This window comes from Carcharodon carcharias, assembly GCF_017639515.1.
Source record: "Carcharodon carcharias isolate sCarCar2 chromosome 36 unlocalized genomic scaffold, sCarCar2.pri SUPER_36_unloc_9, whole genome shotgun sequence".
Lineage (NCBI taxonomy): Eukaryota > Metazoa > Chordata > Chondrichthyes > Lamniformes > Lamnidae > Carcharodon > Carcharodon carcharias.
In genome coordinates, this window is record NW_024470757.1 from 257,637 (window position 1) to 276,272 (window position 18,636).

Genomic DNA, 18,636 nt, shown 5'->3' on the forward strand with positions numbered 1-18,636 from the left:
TTGTCTGTGACATCTTTTGATGATCTGCTTCTATCACTGCTTGTTTGTCCCTACAACCACACCACGCCCCTCCACTTCTCTCCCCCCCCCACCCACCTTAAACCAGCTTATATTTCACCCCTTCCTTATTCACCTAGTTCTGTCGAAGTGTCATGAGGACTCGAAACGTCAACTCTTTTCTTCTCCGCCGATGCTGCCAGACCTGCTGAGTTTTTCCAGGTAATTCTGTTTTTGTTTTGGATTTCCAGCATCCGCAGTTTTTTGTTTTTACAATAGTACCTGGTTCTCTGTTAGAGAGAGGCAGAGAGATACACATAATGGCTGTAGTCATAAAATAACAGGAACAGAATCCCAAGGAGGGAGGGACAGAAAGCGAAATGGGCTTGGAGAGAGAGAGGGGGGTAAAGACAGAGAGAGCATGGGAAGGATAGAAAGAGAGAGAGAGAGGCAAAGACAGAAAGAGCAAGGGAAGGATAGAAAGAGAGAGAGAAGGGCAAAGACAGAGCAAGGGAAGGATAGAAAGAGAGAGAGGGGGCAAAGACAGAGAGAGCAAGGGAAGGATGGAAAGAGAGAGAGAGGGGCAAAGACAGAGAGCAAGGGATGGATAGAAAGAGGGGCAGAGACAGGGAGAGCAAGGGAAGAATAGAAAGAGAGAGAGAGAGGCAAAGACAGAGCAAGGGAGGGATAGAAAGAGAGGCAGAGAGAGAGAGAAGGGCAAAGACAGAAAGAGCAAGGGAGGGATAAAAAGAGAGGGGCAAAGACAAAGAAAGGGAGATACACTTAATTACTGTAGAAATAAAACAACAGGAACAAAATCCCAAGGAGAGAGAGCCAGAGAGAGAGGGAGGGATAGAGAGAGGGGTGTGTGGAGAGAGGGAACGAGGGACCTTGGAGGGGTGGGGGGGATGTTTTTGGCTGTGGAGACTAATTGCAGTGGTGGGTGGGGAAGGCAGTGTATCTCCCGCCAGCCATGGCAGGTTCTGCATCAGATCATCGTGCTTTTCAGCTCATTGTTTATGCACGAATGTGGTGCACATCAGATCTTGGGGCAGGGTGGGCCGCAACCCGTCTGCCCCGCCGTTCCCACATCATCTCATATCACCGGGCACCGTATTTAAACTGCAACCACACACGCATTCACCCTCTGCAGCCCGGGACTGGTTATGGCAAGCGTCAGGATGGCCCTGAAAAGTGAAAGAAGCCCACAGCCCCAAAGTTCAGTGAAAATGCGCTGGCAGCAGCACTCCAAGATGTGGAGGACCAGCAGAAGATACTTTCCTCCCATGATGGGAGGCGGAGGTCCACCAACCTGATCACCAAGGCTTGGGAAGAGGTCGCTAGTGTAGTCAGTGCTAATGCGCTGCTTAAGAGGATTGCAATCCAGTGCAGGAAGAGGATGAATGACCTCATCCACTCCTCCAGGGCAAGTCAACCTTCTCCGCACTCTAAACTCTCACTTTCACCAGGCCATCAGGCATTTGCTGGGATCTCACACACTGCCAACACAACAGACATCATCACTGATTCTTCACACACACTTTTACATCTTCATCTCTAGTCTCATCCTGCACAAGTCGGGTTTTCAGCCCTTGCATCGGTCCACACAGCACACACACACACACACACACAGAAGGCAGGCACGCTGATCATTTGCTTTGGCATCCGTCCTGCCCATGGTCTGTCCATCCGTCATTATGCAGGAAAAGATCACCACACGACAACAGGGAGAGATCCCAGGCTGAAGGTTGGATATGCCGGAGCTGAGACCACTCACCCCCTTCGAGGAGCAGGTGATAGAGCTAGCTGGCGAGGACAGCGACCGTTCCTGCTCCAACGACGAGATCGCCATCTCACAACAAGCCAGTGAGGGTCCAACCAACAGTCTTCACCCACCCGCCGAAACTGAGTGCTCTTCACTGTAGGTGACCATCCAGCCAATCGCTCTATCACAGGCACCAGTGAGAAAAGGAGGAAACACACCACCAGTGAGCCCATCAGCCGCAGCCCCCAGACCCCCTCTGATGAAGATCCTGGGGACCCAATAGATGTCGAGCTGCCACAGCACCTGCACCCTCCACCAGCTCAGAGACACAGACCTCGGTGGGACCTAGTTCAAGAGCAGGCTGGGGGAGTCACCATCTGGTGAGCACAGCACAGGTTCGGCTCCACAGCAGAGGAAGTGACAGCCTAGGACAGCGACCCTCAGAGGACAGCTGGAGGCCGAGCTCCTGCTGCATCCGAGTCCGTTGTTGACCCTCTGGAATAGGCTCTTAGAGATGTTGGAGCTTCAAAGACAGGCAGTTCTCAGAGGCCGTCACCGGATTGGAATGGAGGAGTCCGTCCACATATTGTCTGATGTGGCGGCACCAACATGACAGCACATTGAGGTCACCACCGGAATGGCGGCGAAAGCCATGGGGATCCTGGTCCAGCAGAACCCTCCATTCCTGCCAGATAACCATGAGGACCTGCACACTGTCGCTACAGCTATGACTGGGATCCATCAGTGACTATGCAAGAGGGAGCAGAGCACCTCAATCTCCTGCAGGAGCCCTTTCCCCTCAAGGAGTCAGGTAGGGGCCCCAGCCACCAACAGAGAGGAGGACGTCAGCCAGACACCTTGGGGCGTTCCAACCCAGGGCTTTCCGGGATGTCCAGCCACTCCAGCTCCCCTCTGCCTGTGACCCCAGCGACTCCAGCTCCAGCGGCCAAGGAGGGTGCACCTGCCCCACAGCCAGAGACCAAAGCAGGCTGGGGCCCTCCAGGTCTGAACCCTCCAGAAGACGCCAGCCGAGGTTATCACAGACAACAGGACATAGCAGGCAGCCTCCACCTCTGCTGCAGATGTCAGGAATGCATCTGGACCTGGCGGTAGGGTCAGTAGATTAAGAAATATTAAGGGCACAAAGGGTTTCACTCTCTGGATATACTCTGCACGTCTGTAAATATATTCTCTTTCTCTGAAATTCTCGTCCAGCGAATTTCTCTTCGATCTGGTGCAATGCTCCGAGATTATACAAATGTAACAAGTCCCCCGCACCCCCATTCCCCCCTCCTCATTTATCTCCCATCGTGTCCCTCAGGTCTATGGCGTCTGGCACCACCTCATTCCAGCGAGTCACCTTTCTGTCCACAGCAGCGACATGAGCAGAGCCTCTTGCTGCAACAACATGGTGCCTGGGCAATGCCCACCTGAGACTTGTGTCAGAAGATCAGGTCATGAGTATAGATGTTGCAGTTTGGCTCCTTCTCCTGACGCTGCTGCACTGAAGACTGGTCAATGTGGATCTTAAGAGATTTCAATGGCATTGTAGTCAGTCACACTCAGAGCATCTTTCAGTGGCCTCCATGTAATGTCTGTCAAGCTTGACTGTGGGTTACATTCCCACAAATATTTGGGGATCCTAACCACTCATTGTGGCCTGTAGCATGACGTTGTGTCTGTGACTACAATCAGACATCACCCCTATAGTAGTTCCCAATCTCCACCTGCATGTTACAGAGCTATGGACCTTGCTGACCCTTAGTGACTCCTGAAATACCTGCTAGAGGACAATGACCATGCGACTTCAGCGATATGTGTCAAGGCCCCAGATGCCGGACTATGAAATGGGAGGCTGCTGCTCTGGACCTGAAGGGCTGGCTGGCATAGCTTGGCATAATCCCTGAGCCAACTCTCCAACAGGCAATCGACATGCTTATCCGATCCTGACAAAGCCATCAGTGTGCCTGGTTTCTGTGTGGATAGCTGAGCACTCCTGGAATGAAGATCTGGAGGCCTGAAGTCTGATGGAGTCATAGAGGTGTCATCCATACTAGGTTGCTGGGATAAGCCAATCTATCCTTCCCCCACGGGTGCAATCCCTATTTTCCCCAGCCATCTTCCTCCAATTGGGTGAGGGGTGAAGGGTCAGCCGTCCTTCCTCCGACCTGGCATCTTTCCGTCTGGCTGTGGACAAGCTTGGGCTGCTTGATGGCAAAGGGGTGGAATGTGAGGAGAAGGGATGGTGCCAAAGCTGGGAAAGATGCATTCCCCCTGTGTGTGTGTGGTGAGCCCTCCCCAGAAAGACCATAAGACATAGGAGCAGAAATTAGGCCATTTGGCCCATCGAGTCTCCTCCACCATTCAATCATGGCTGATAAGCTCCTCAACCCCATTCACCCACCTCCTCCCCGTAACCTTTGATCCCCTTACCAATCAAGAACCTATCTATCTCGGTCTTAAATACACTCAATGGCCTGGCCTCCACAGCCTTGTGTGGCAATGAATTCCACAGATTCACCACTCTCTGGCTAAAGAAGTTTCTCCTCATCTCTGTTCTAAAAGGTCTTCCCTTTACTCTGAGGCTGTGTCCTTGGGTCCTAGTCTCTCCTACTAATGGAAACATCTTCCCCATGTCCACTCTATCCAGGCCTTTCAGTATTCTGTAAGTTTCAATCAGATCCCCCCGTCCCCATCCTTCTAAACTCCATCGAGTATAGACCCAGAGTCCTCAAATGTTCCTCATATATTAAGCCTTTCATTCCTGGGATCATTCTTGTGAACCTCCTCTGGACCCTCTCCAGGGCCAGAACATCCTTCCTGAGATACGGGGCAAAGGACTGAGGATGGAGTGTGTGCCGCTTGGTGGATGAGTTGGCGATGATGTGAAGGTACCCGGGAGAATGGGTGCTGATATTTGTGTGAGATCGCTGAAGAGAGCAGCCCTTTGAGTGCATAATACCATAATAGGAATTTGACACTGGAGTCATTTGAAAGTTGACTTACCCTAGCGGAGTGGATGAGATCGTTCATTCTCTTCCTGCCCTGGATCGCAGTCCGGATACAGTTGCCAGCCACGCTGACCTGCCTTGCAACGGCCTCCTAGGCCGGAGAGGTGAAGCTGGTATACTTCTTTGAGCCAGCAGTGGGGTAGAGGACATCCCGATGCTGCCATACTCCTCTGGTCAAGGCCTGGAGGGTGTTGTTGCTGAAGTGGGGAGAAGCCTCCTTCTTCGGGCTGGTTAACACCTCTACAGGTAGAAGTGAAATGTGTGTGCTCAGGTGGCATTTAAATATGGCACCCAGACCTTTGACCCCATTAGGTGCCAGGGCAGACGAATCAGCTCCTGACCCGCCATGTGATTCGGAGAAATACTCGTCTGTGCACCATTAATAAGCTTCTGAGCGTGGGATCGGGTGCGATTTCGGCTATTCTGATGAGCGGGAAATGAGCTGCAGAACCCGCCCACCTTTGCACTTAGCTTCAGAAACAGAAAATTCTGGAAAAACTCAGCAGGTTTGGCAGCATCTGTGGAAAGAGAAACAGAGATAACGTTTCGAGTCCGTATGTCTCTTCTTCAGAGACTTCCAAGCTGTACAAAGCACCCTTAACAGTTACCTGCAACTTGAAAGAGCAGATGAAGCCATAATTCATTTATTACAGCCTGAACTGACAATTACTTTGTATTCAATGAAGAATACTAGCTCCAAATCTGGGGCAAGGTCATGAGCAAGAAATTTGCACCTTTGCAAACACCTATATGGCAGAACGGAACAATAATTTTTTCATTAAATGTTCCCAGCTACCGCTATACTGCTGCAGATGTTTAGATAACACAGAGCAAGTATTTAAGGACCCACACCAAAGTAGAAATGTTGGGATTTATACAGAGCTTTAGCAACCATCACTCCTCTCTCAAAAGCCACAATAAATAAATGAAGGGTCGATTTCTTTGACAGAAGTGCTTTTAACTAACACAAGAGAAAACACAAATTAGCAAAGGTTTTCTTTAAACCAACAGAAACCCTGCTACATGCAAAAAGCCTCCACCCTGGACACCACCTGGGGAGTAGTTAATCACAGCCAACCTGATTCCTCCACATTTGTACCAAAGTAGATTTTGTCCAGGCAGTAACCACTCTATTCACTGGGCCAAGACAGAGGGGTTACATAAAAGGATTCCTTCGACATATCAAATCCCACCTCCCAGCAGAACGAGACAACAGAGTGGGACAAGAAAATACTCAAAATACCGCTAATCATGAGATATTCTAACAGGGCCCTGCATATAAATAGGGTGGTTAAGAACAACCTCTAGTGCCTAATTCTCTACCCCCAGAGGGCAGTGGAAGCTCAGTCATGTTCAAGAGAGAAATTGATAGGTTTCTGGAGACTAATGACATCAGGAATGTGGGGGTGTGGGGAAAATGGCAGAGCGGTAGATGATCAGCCATGAACTGTTTGAATGGTGGAGCAGGTTTGATGGACCGAATGGCCTCCTCCTGTTCCGATGCTCCAATGTGATAGAAACACACATACACACACACACACACACATGCAGATACACACACACACACACGCGCACTCTCTCTCTCACACACACACACACATGCAGATACACACAGACACACACACACACACACACACACACACATGCAGATACACACAGACACACACACACACACTCACACACACACACACACACTCACACAGTTTTGCTGTATTTATTAACCATTCCAGACGATGTGATAGAATATCTCATACCCTAGTTTGCCGATGGCACAATAAATTAGCATTGTAAACAGTGTAGCTGGAAGCATCAAATTACAAAGATATATGAATATCTTGTGAATGAACTAAACTGTGCTGGATGGACTTCATTGTCAGCAAACGTAAGATAACACCACTTTGAATTGAAAAAAGGATAGAACAGTGAATTTAATAAATGATGAAATTAGAAACTGTGGAAGTTCCAAGAGACTTGGGGGTCCGCGTCCATCTGAGTGCAGCACAGGTTTCACAGAATGATTCCTGGACACCAAGGGTTAAATTCCAAGTTGTGACACACTGTTGTATTGCTGGAATTGAGAAGGAGCAGGGGTGTTTGATCAGAATTATCAGGGGGAACCAGTGGGGGTCAGGGGAGGAGGTACGGTGATTGGGGGATGTTGGGTGGTCGGTGGTGGGTGGGGGCGGGGGAGGTGGTTGGGTGGTCAGTGGGGGAGTGGTCAGCGAGGGGGCAGTCAACAGGGGCGGAGGTGGTTGGGTGGTTTAGAGGAGTGGTCATTGGGAGCTTGCAGATCGAATGGTCGGGTATTGGTCAATAGGGTGGTTTAGGGAGCTGGTTATTGGGGGTCAGGTGGTCCTGAGTGTGGTCAATGCTGGGGGCGGGGGGGGGTGGGCGTCGGATGGTCAGGGTAGTCCGATGGGGGGAGTCGGAGGCGGGGGGGTCGGGGGGGGGAGTCGGAGAGGGGGGCGGGGTGGTCATTACTTTGGTTACCCAGGAGTTAAAAGTGATTTTAATTCTTCTAACTTTTTCGGGGTAACTATGACTGTAAGACAGTCGGAACCATCCGGAGTTTGCAATTTGAATCCTGTTCTCGGATGTTTCCAGGCACAGGGCAATTTCCCAACGGGAGTTTGAACACCTTCGGGCAATGGTGGTCAATCTTTCCATGGGTACTTCCTGGGCAGAACCCCCAGGGCATCTTTGGGGTTGGATACACTGCTCCGGAGCCCAGGAGTTATGGGACCTTTTTGTGCGGCACAGAATAAGTGGAACAATTGCTGGGAATCTGGAGTGTGATGAGTGCTGGAATATAATGCTTGAGTGTAATGCTGAAATGCAAAACTATCTGTGTTGGCAGGGTGCTTTTGTGTTTAACTACTGTGGCAATTAATAATTGTGTTAATGAATAATTACGCTTTTGTCTGTGTCAACAGAGTGAAATGAGAAGAACTGTCACCGGAGATGGGAGGAGCAATGTCTTCGATGTAGTATTTTCTTGGCCTCTAATAATTCTGATTCTGTGCAACAGCAATAGTAAAGTTTGTGTATCTGGCCGGTTAGCTCAGTTGGTTAGAGCGTGGTGCTAATAACGCCAAGGTCGCGGGTTCGATCCCCGTACGGGCCATTTATTTTCTTTCAGCTTCTTTATCTTTCCTTCTGAATTATATAAAAACCTTGGCAAATAAGTTCACAACATATTGAAGCAATGCTGCAGATATTTGTTTCTGGGGGCACGTGGTCTGATCTTTCAAATTATTTCTGGGGTGAATGGTCTGTTTTTTGGGGTTATTTTTAGGGTGAATGGTTGGTTTGATATTTGGTGTTCAAGTGAGGAATGCAACTCTTTCTCCCCGTGGCTGTGATGGCTGGGATACTCCCAATCCAGTATCAATAAAGTATCAGTAACAGTGTCAATATCGATATCAGTGTAGCTGTAACATTTGTGAGAATGTCAGTGAGCTGTGTGAGAATGTCAGTGAGCTGTGTAACAACAATAACAGTTTCAGTGTAGCTGTAATAATCCCCTGATTCAGTTTAACAACAAACTCAGTATCAATAACAGTATCAGTGTAGCTGTAATTATCCCCTGATTCTGTTTAACAACAAACTCAATATCAATAACAGTATCAGTATAGTGGTAATAATCCCCTGATTCAGTTTAACAACAAACTCAGTATCAATAACAGTATCAGTATAGTGGTAATAATCCCCTGATTCAGTTTAACAACAATGACAGTATCAGTGTAGCTGTGACAATCTCCTGATTCTGTGTAACAACAATGACAGTGTCAGTGTAGCTGTGACAATCTCCTGATTCTGTGGAACAACAATAGCAGTATCAGTGTAGCTATGATAATCTCCTGATTCTGTGTAACAACAATGACAGTATCAGTGTAGCTGTGACAATCTCCTGATTCTGTGTAACAACAATGACAGTATCAGTGTAGCTATGACAATCTGCTGATTCTGTGTAACAACAATGACAGTCTCAGTGTAGCTGTGACAATCTCCTGATTCTGTGTAACAACAATGACAGTATCAGTGTAGCTGTGACAATCTCCTGATTCTGTGTAACAACAATGACAGTATCAGTGTAGCTGTGATAATCTCCTGATTCTGTGTAACAACAATGACAGTATCAGTGTAGCTGTGACAATCTCCTGATTCTGTGTAACAACAATGACAGTGTCAGTGTAGCTGTGACAATCTCCTGATTCTGTGTAACAACAATAACAGTCAGTGTAGCTGTGACAATCTCCTGATTCTGTGTAACACCCATAACAGTGTCAGTGTAGCTGTGACAATCTCCTGATTCTGTGTAACAACAATAACAGTGTCAGTGTAGCTGTGACAATCTCCTGATTCTGTGTAACAACAATGACAGTATCAGTGTAGCTGTGACAACCCCCACAGGTTCTGATAGGTGGCCGGTTAGCTCAGTTGGTTAGAGCGTGGTGCTAATAACGCCAAGGTCGCGGGTTCGATCCCCGTACGGGCCATTCTCGCGTACTTTATTTTTTTTTACACATGTATTTGTCGCCAAATAACGTGTTGAATTGGCGACGCAAGATCTGCGTCGATAAATGAAGCGCTGGGACCGGGGTCCCGCTGAATTTCTGGGTCAGTTCCTTCTTCAAAACGAAACAGAAAAAGAATTTACCGGTCGCTGCGAGCAGGGTTCGAACCTGCGCGGGGAAACCCCATTGGATTTCGAGTCCAACGCCTTAACCACTCGGCCATCGCAGCTACATAGATCAACGTTAGCATTCTCCGCCTTAGTAGCTAATAAATCCCTTTTTTGTCCCCTTTTTCCGGCACATCCCCCGGGGTCTCTCGCAGGGTCAGTCAGGCAATGCAATTCTCCAGCATCTGCCGGCTCACATCTATCTGCTGCTTTCCCCCTTCCGCCCATAAAAAGAACCCCGAGGGTTTCGAAGTGATTGAGAAAGAGACACGAAGCTGGGCTTCAAAAAAGAGGAAACGGAGTGGCCCGTACGGGGATCGAACCCGCGACCTTGGCGTTATTAGCACCACGCTCTAACCAACTGAGCTAACCGGCCGCTTGCGGCAGCTCCTCTTACTCTTGTTCCACAGAGTCAGAGGATTGTTACAGTTATAAAAACAAAAAAACTGCGGATGCTGGAAATCCAAAACAAAAACAGAATTACCTGGAAAAACTCAGCAGGTCTGGCAGCATCACTCCCCCACCCCCCCCACTCCACCTCTCTATCTCTCCGCCCCCCACACACACACACCTTAAACCAGCTTATATTTCAACTCTTTCTTGGAATTTTACTCGAACTCAAGTTCTGTCGAAGGGTCATGAGGACTCGAAACGTCAACCCCATTGTTACAGTTATACTGATACCATTATTGCTGTTCCACAGAGTCAGATTGTTACAGTTACACTGATACTATTATTGCTGTTTCACAGAGTCAGAGGCTTGTTACAGTTACACTGATACTATTATTGCTGTTCCACAGAGTCAGAGGCTTGTTACAGTTACACTGATACTATTATTGCTGTTTCACAGTCAGATTGTTACAGTTACACTGATACTATTATTGCTGTTCCACAGAGTCAGAGGATGGTTACAGTTACACTGATACTATTATTGCTGTTTCACAGAGTCAGAGGCTTGTTACAGTTACACTGATACTATTATTGCTGTTTCACAGAGTCAGATTGTTAGTTACTCTGATACTATTATTGCTGTTTCACAGAGTCAGACTGTTAGTTACACTGATACTGTTATTGCTGTTCCACAGAGTCAGAGGCTTGTTACAGTTACACTGATATTATTATTGCTGTTCCACAGAGTCAGAGGCTTGTTACAGTTACACTGATACTATTATTGCTGTTCCACACAGTTAGAGGCTTGTTACAGTTACACTGATACTATTATTGTTGTTCCACAGAGTCAGAGGATGGTTACAGTTACACTGATACTATTATTGCTGTTCCACAGAGTCAGAGGCTTGTTACAGTTACACTGATACTATTATTGCTGTTCCACAGAGTCAGATTGTTACAGTTACACTGATATTGTTATTGCTGTTCCACAGAGTCAGATTGTTACAGTTACACTGATACTGTTATTGTTGTTCCACAGAGTCAGAGGATGGTTACAGTTACACTGATACTGTTATTGTTGTTCCACAGAGTCAGATTGTTACAGTTACACTGATACTGTTATTGTTGTTCCACAGAGTCAGAGGATTGTTACAGTTACACTGATACTATTATTGTTGTTCCACAGAGTCAGAGGATTGTTACAGTTACACTGATACAATTATTGTTGTTCCACAGAGTCAGAGCATTGTTACAATTACACTGATACTGTTATTGTTGTTCCACAGAGTCATAGGATTGTTACAGTTACACTGATACTGTTATTGTTGTTCCACATAGTCAGATTGTTACAGTTAAACTGATACTATTATTGTTGTTCCACAGAGTCAGAGGATTGTTACCATTACACTGATACTGTTATTGTTGTCCCACAGTGTCAGAGGATTGTTACAGTTACACTGATACTATTATTGTTGTTCCACAGAGTCAGATTGTTACAGTTACACTGATACTATTATTGCTGTTTCACAGAGTCAGAGGATGGTTACAGTTACACTGATACTATTATTGCTGTTCCACACAGTCAGAGTCTTGTTACAGTTACACTGATACTATTATTGCTGTTTCACAGAGTCAGACTGTTAGTTACACTGATACAATTATTGTTGTTCCACAGAGTCAGAGCATTGTTACAATTACACTGATACTGTTATTGTTGTTCCACAGAGTCATAGGATTGTTACAGTTACACTGATACTATTATTGTTGTTCCACAGAGTCAGATTGTTCCAGTTACACTGATACTGTTATTGTTGTTCCACAGAGTCAGAGGATTGTTACAATTACACTGATACTGTTATTGTTGTTCCACAGAGTCTTAGGATTGTTACAGTTACACTGATACTGTTATTGCTGTTCCACAGAGTCAGATTGTTACAGTTACACTGATACTATTATTGTTGTTCCACAGAGTCAGATTGTTACAGTTAAACTGATACTATTATTGTTGTTCCACAGAGTCAGAGGATTGTTACCGTTACACTGATACTATTATTGTTGTTCCACAGAGTCAGAGGATTGTTACAGATACTGTTATTGATACTGAATTTGGAGTATCTCGACCATCATATCCAGAAGGAGAGTCAGAGAATTGTACAGCACTGGCCCATCATGTCCATGCCGGCCTTCAAGCCCCTATCTATTCTACTCTCATTTTCCAGCACTTGGCTCATAGCCCTGTGTGCTATGGTGTTTCAAGTGTCCATCTACCATCTAAATACTCCTTAAATGTTGTGAAGGTTCCTGCCTCTACCACCCCTTCAGGCAGTGAGTTCCAGATTCCCACTGCCCTCTGGGTGGAAAAACTCTTCCTCATATCCCCTCTAAACCTCCTGCCACTTATCTTAAATCAATGCTCCCCTGGTTATTAACACATCCGCTAAGGGGAAAAGTTCCTTCCTATCTACTCTATCTATGCCCGTCAAAATTTTGTAGACCTCTACCAGGCCCCTCCTCAGCCTTCTCTGCTCTGAGGAAAATAATCCTAGCCTATCCAGTCTCTTCATAGCTGAAACACTCCAGCCCAGGCAACATCCTGGTGAATCTCCTCTGCACCCTCTCCAGTGCAACCACATCCTTCCTATAGTGTGGCGACCAGAACTGCACACAGTACTCCAGCTGTGGCCTAACTAGCATTTTATACAGCTCCAACATAACCTCCCTGCTCTTATTTTCTATGCCTTGGCTAATAAAGGCAAGTATCCCATATGCCTTCTTAACCACCCTATTTGCCTGTCCTGTTACCTTAAGGGATCTATGGACATGTACACCAAGGTCCTTCTGATCCCTGGGTACTTCCTAGGGTCCCACCATTCATTGTCTCCCTTGCCATGTTAGTCCTCCCAAAATGCATCACCTCACACTTCTCAGGATTAAATTCAATTTTCCACTGCTCTGCCCATCTTACCAGCCCATCTATGTTGTCCTGTAATCTAAGGCTTTCTTCCTCAATATTTATGACACCACCAATTTTTGTGTCATCTGCGAACTTACTGATCATACCCCCTATATTCACAGCTAAATCGTTAATGTACACTACAAACAGCAAAGGTCCCAGCACCGATCTCTGTAGTGCACCACTCGTCACAGGCTTCCAATCACAAAAAAAACCTTCAACCATCACCCTCTGCCTCCTGCCACTAAGCCAATTTTGGATCCAATTTGCCAAATTGCACTGGACCCCCTGGGCTCTTACCTTCTTGACCATTCTCTCATGCGGGACCTTGTCAAAAGCCTTACTGAAGTCCATATAGACCACATCAACTGCACTACCCTCATCTACAGAACCAGTCTCACCTCTTTGAGAAATTCAATCCAATTTGTTAGAGAGCTGCATTCCTCACATTAACACCAAATAACAGACCATTCGCCCCAGAAATAATCCCAAATATCAGACCATTTATCCCAGAAATTCAATCATTTCTTTCTCCCTTCCGGGCTCCTCATTGCATCTCCCCAGGCCACAGGATTAGACAATGCATTGTTCCAGCCTCTGCTATTTCCTTTTGTTAATGGCAGCCCACTGGAATGAAATATTAAAGAATCCAAACTACAAGTTTGGTGCTGGGATCTGGAAAGATGAAAGGAAAGCGGTAAACTGTCAACAGCTCATACATCTCTCAAGCGGCACATAGAGAGATCTTCTTGTTAACGTGTCCACGGACAGTCTACACATGGCCCAGCCAGAAGTGGACACATTTTTGCGCCTTGTTGTTGAATTCGGAAAGATCTGCAACAGTACAGGGTTCCTCTAGCCATAGGCATTGCAGGAGAAGTTGCATAGTCTGTGGCTCAGTTCAACATTCACAAGTTGTTGGGCTGGTTGCTTAGTGACACCTTTGAACGACATACACCAGTCCTAAGTCTGTTAAGGCACTTCCAGGTTGCCCAGTTGCAATAAGCTCCTGGGCAAAGGCTTTTTAATCCTGTAGAATTTCCATAGCTGGGGGTTGTTCGAGACCGGTCTTTCCACAAGGTGATGCCAGCTTCAGATGGGGTTGATTGTAATGGAACAACACTGTTCATGAAGCTCTTCCTGGACTTTAGGCAGCTGGGTGTAGGTGTATGACCATGTAGAGTGTGCCTCTCATCTGATGTTTGACGGAGTGGCTCTTTCTTGCCGGCTACTGTTCTTCTTATATCGGGGGAGCGATACCCGCCAGGATACATAGGCTGTTGGTGTTTGTTGGTTTTAAACAACCTGTGATAAGTCGGCAGCTTGCATTCAGAACGGCATCCACCTTCTTAGCATGAGTAGATCTTTCCCATGCAGGGCAGGCATATTCAGCAGTGGAATAGCAAAGAGCAAGTGCGCTGGTTCACAATGTTTTCGAGCTTGCTCCCCATTTTGTGTTAATAAGCTTATTCAGGATGTTGTTTCCTGTGCTCACTTTTGCCTTTGTCCTTTCGATGTGGTTCTTGAAGGTGAGGCATCTGTCAAGGGTGACTCCCAAGCAGATAGGGTGCTCGCAATGTGTTGCTCCACACCAGGTTACTTTAAGCTGGTGTTTGGCTTCACGGTTTCTGAGGTGGAATGCACAAAACCTGCGTCTTTGATGGGTTTGCGCAGAAGGTGGTTTTTATTCACCGTGGGATGCTAGCCCCTCCAAGGCCTCAGAAAGCGTTTTCTCCACGGTGTTAAAAATCAGCGATAGGGAGATAAAAGGGCTGTGGAAGTGAGGCTCTGCATGCATTGCTTCAAAACATTGTGAGCTTCCTTGTAAAGGGCTATGAGGCGCGATTTGGAAAGAAAGCTGGAAGAGAGAAAAAAAAAAATTAATGGCCCGTACGGGGATCGAACCCGCGACCTTGGCGTTATTAGCACCACGCTCTAACCAACTGAGCTAACCGGCCAGCTACAGCAGCACCCACGCATGCTCCATAGAATCAGAATTGTTACTGACTTCACTCTGTGACACAGGCAAAAGCAGCATTATTACAGGGCAGGAGAGGGTTACATGTCAGACCTGACATTTTACATTTCCCCCTGCCAGCTCTGTGACCCAGGCAAAGTTAGCTCAACTTGCTCTGCAAAGAGTACAGGGACACAACCACACACTCTCTTCGCTTCAGTCATGGAGACCCCCCCCCCCCCCTCCACCCCCAACCAACCCACCCTGAGGGGGGGATGACTTAATCCCCATCCCATTTCTATATTTCAAACTACCCCGATGAACGGTTCTGTTGAAGGGTCATGAGGGCCGATGCTGACGGACCTGTTGGGTTTTTCCAGGTATTTCTTGTTTCTGTTTCTGAAGGAACTGAATGAAACTCCAGCACTGGGGGTGGGGGGGGGTGGGGGATGCAATGAATTGGACAGAACTCCCCATATGGGGAATGTGAAAGCAATTTCCATCAGTGGCTCTGTGGCGCAATGGATAGCGCGTTGGACTTCTAGTGCAATGATGGAATAAGACATTCAAAGGTTGTGGGTTCGAGTCCCACCAGAGTCGGGTTTTAGGTCAAATTGGCGGGGTGCCGTATTTTTGTTTTTTTTTGGTTTTCTCAGACAGGTTCAGGAGAGGTTGGAAAGCAGCTCCACTTCGCCCACTTCCTGCTCCAGTCCCTCCCCACTTTCCCTCTGATTGGTGAACCGTTCACAAGATAAACGCCTCCGAAGGAAAAGAGAGAGAGAGAGATGGAGATTGAGAAGCAGGTCCTTCGCTGGGACAGGTTGCAGGGTGATTGCACGATTTCAATTTTCATATTAAACTGCGACAAAGTTCAAAAGGCGTCAGCGAATTTCTGCAACCTCTCTCTCTCTCTCTCTTGCTCTCCAGGGCAATTGTCTGATGCTTTTTTGTATTCGGTGGCCATTACGAACTGACACAGAAACTCCACTGCTGTCTATTAAAGTGATTGACACAGTTGCACACACTCTCTGCACCAACACCCACAATATCCCAGGAAACATTCTCGTGAATCTTTTCTTGTACTTTCTCCAATGCTAAAGTGCGGTGCCCAGAACTGGGCGGAATACTCCAGTTGAGGTTGAACCAGCGTTTCCTAAACCAGTGTTTCTTATACAGGTTTAATTTAACCTCCTCCCTTTTTATACTCCATGGTCCTGATTTTTTATATACACAGCCCCGCCCAGAATCTGCATGTCTTATGAACCTCTTGCATGGCTTGTGCACAGTGACAATTTTTCATAAGAAAGAAGCCATGACTGAGAGTTTCCTTTCAAGTTGCTCACAGGAAGCGATCAGTGCGGGGTGGGGGCTCCCCCATGAAAATGAATGGCCCGTACGGGGATCGAACCCGCGACCTTGGCGTTATTAGCACCACGCTCTAACCAACTGAGCTAACCGGCCGCCACAAACACACCCCACTTCCCTCTCAACCGCCATTTCGGCTGGCATTGCTGCAATCCATTTTCCGGCACTGGTTTTGCGAAGTCTGCTCCAGCCTCCAGTTCGAAGCCATACACGCTCTTCACACCAATGCTCCGCTCCGCTCTCTCTGCACAGCTCAAACACACATAAAACATAGCACACATCTCACAACACACACACACACACATCATCCTCTCTGCACACACACACACATATACACACCATCCTCTCTGCACACACACACCATCCTGTCTGCACACACACACACACACACACACACACCATCCTGTCTGCACACACACACACACACACACAATCCTCTCTGCACACACACATACCATCCTCTCTGCACACACACACACACACACACACACCATCCTCTCTGCACACACACACATACCATCCTCTCTGCACACACACACATACACATCCTCTCTGCACACACACACACACACACATACCATCTTCTCTGCACACACACACACACACACACCATCCTCTCTGCACACACACACACACACAAACACACCATCCTCTGCACACGCACACACACACACATCATCCTCTCTGCACACACACACACACATACCATCCTCTCTGCACACACACACACACACCATCCTCTCTGCACACACACACACATACACACCATCCTCTCTGCACACACACACACACCATCCTCTCTGCACACACACACACACATACCATCCTCTCTGCATACACACACACACACACCATCCTCTCTGCACACACACACACACAGACACACCATCCTCTCTGCACACACACACACATACCATCCTCTCTGCATACACACACACACACACACCATCCTCTCTGCACACACACACACACACCATCCTCTCTGCGCACACACACACACACATACACACCATCCTCTCTGCACACACACACACACCATCCTCTCTACACACACACACACATACACACCATCCTCTCTGCACACACACACACACACCATCCTCTCTGCACACACACACATACACACCATCCTCTCTGCATACACACACACACACACCATCCTCTCTGCACACACACACACACACACACACCATCCTCTCTGCACACACACACACACACCATTCTCTCTGCACACACACACACACATACACACCATCCTCTCTGCACACACACACATACACACCATCCTCTCTGCACACACACACACACACACACACACACCATCCTTTCTGCACACACACACACACACACACCATCCTCTCTGCACACACACACACACACACATACACACCATCTTCTCTGCACACACACACACACACCATCCTCTCTGCACACACACACACACATACACACCATCCTCTCTGCACACACACACACCATCCTCTCTGCACACACACACACATACACACCATCCTTTCTGCACACACACACACACACACACACACCATCCTCTCTGCACACACACACACACATACACACCATCCTCTCTGCACACACACACACACACACCATCCTCTCTGCACACACACACACACCATCCTCTCTGCACACACACACACACACATACACACCATCCTCTCTGCACACACACACACCATCCTCTCTGCACACACACAGACACATACGCACCATCCTCTCTGCACACACACACACACACATCATCCTCTCTGCACACACAAACACACACATACACACCATCCTCTCTGCACACACACACACACACCCCATTCTCTCTGCACACACACACACACACCATCCTCTCTGCACACACACACACACACCATCCTCTCTGCACACACACATACACACCATCCTCTCTGCACACACACACACCATCCTCTCTGCACACACACAGACACATACACACCATCCTCTCTGCACACACACACACACACACACCATCCTCTCTGCACACACACACACACACCATCCTCTCTGCACACACACACACACACACACCATCCTCTCTGCACACACACACACACACACACACACCATCCTCTCTGCACACACATACACACCATCCTCTCTGCACACACACACACATACACACCATCCTCTCTTCACACACATACACCATCCACTCTGCACACACACACACGCACATACACACCATCCTCTCTGCACACACACACACACATACACACCATCCTCTCTGCACACACATACACACACACACACACCATCCTCTCTGCACACACACACACATACACACCATCCTCTCTGCACACACACACACACACACACACACACAAACACACCATCCTCTCTGCACACACACACACACACACACACCATCCTCTCTGCACACACACACATACACACCATCCTCTCTGCACACACACACACACCATCCTCTCTGCACACACACACACATACACACCATCCTCTCTGCACATACACACACACACACAC

At 47.6% G+C, this 18,636-nt stretch overlaps 7 non-coding genes across 7 annotated transcripts; 3 read left to right on the plus strand and 4 right to left on the minus strand.

The window, feature by feature from the left end:
• Positions 1 to 7,823: 7,823 nt before the first annotated feature.
• Positions 7,824 to 7,897, plus strand: trnai-aau. The gene has a single exon. It is a non-coding gene; the product is annotated as a tRNA-Ile (tRNA).
• A 1,301-nt stretch (positions 7,898 to 9,198) lies between these two features.
• Positions 9,199 to 9,272, plus strand: trnai-aau. The gene has a single exon. It is a non-coding gene; the product is annotated as a tRNA-Ile (tRNA).
• A 165-nt stretch (positions 9,273 to 9,437) lies between these two features.
• On the minus strand, positions 9,438 to 9,519 carry trnas-cga. Its single transcript has one exon. It is a non-coding gene; the product is annotated as a tRNA-Ser (tRNA).
• A 240-nt stretch (positions 9,520 to 9,759) lies between these two features.
• Positions 9,760 to 9,833, minus strand: trnai-aau. The gene has a single exon. It is a non-coding gene; the product is annotated as a tRNA-Ile (tRNA).
• Positions 9,834 to 14,684: 4,851 nt separating this feature from the next.
• Positions 14,685 to 14,758, minus strand: trnai-aau. The gene has a single exon. It is a non-coding gene; the product is annotated as a tRNA-Ile (tRNA).
• A 506-nt stretch (positions 14,759 to 15,264) lies between these two features.
• Positions 15,265 to 15,357, plus strand: trnar-ucu. The gene is made up of 2 exons: positions 15,265 to 15,301; positions 15,322 to 15,357. It is a non-coding gene; the product is annotated as a tRNA-Arg (tRNA).
• Positions 15,358 to 16,144: 787 nt separating this feature from the next.
• trnai-aau lies at positions 16,145 to 16,218 on the minus strand. Its single transcript has one exon. It is a non-coding gene; the product is annotated as a tRNA-Ile (tRNA).
• Positions 16,219 to 18,636: the final 2,418 nt, after the last annotated feature.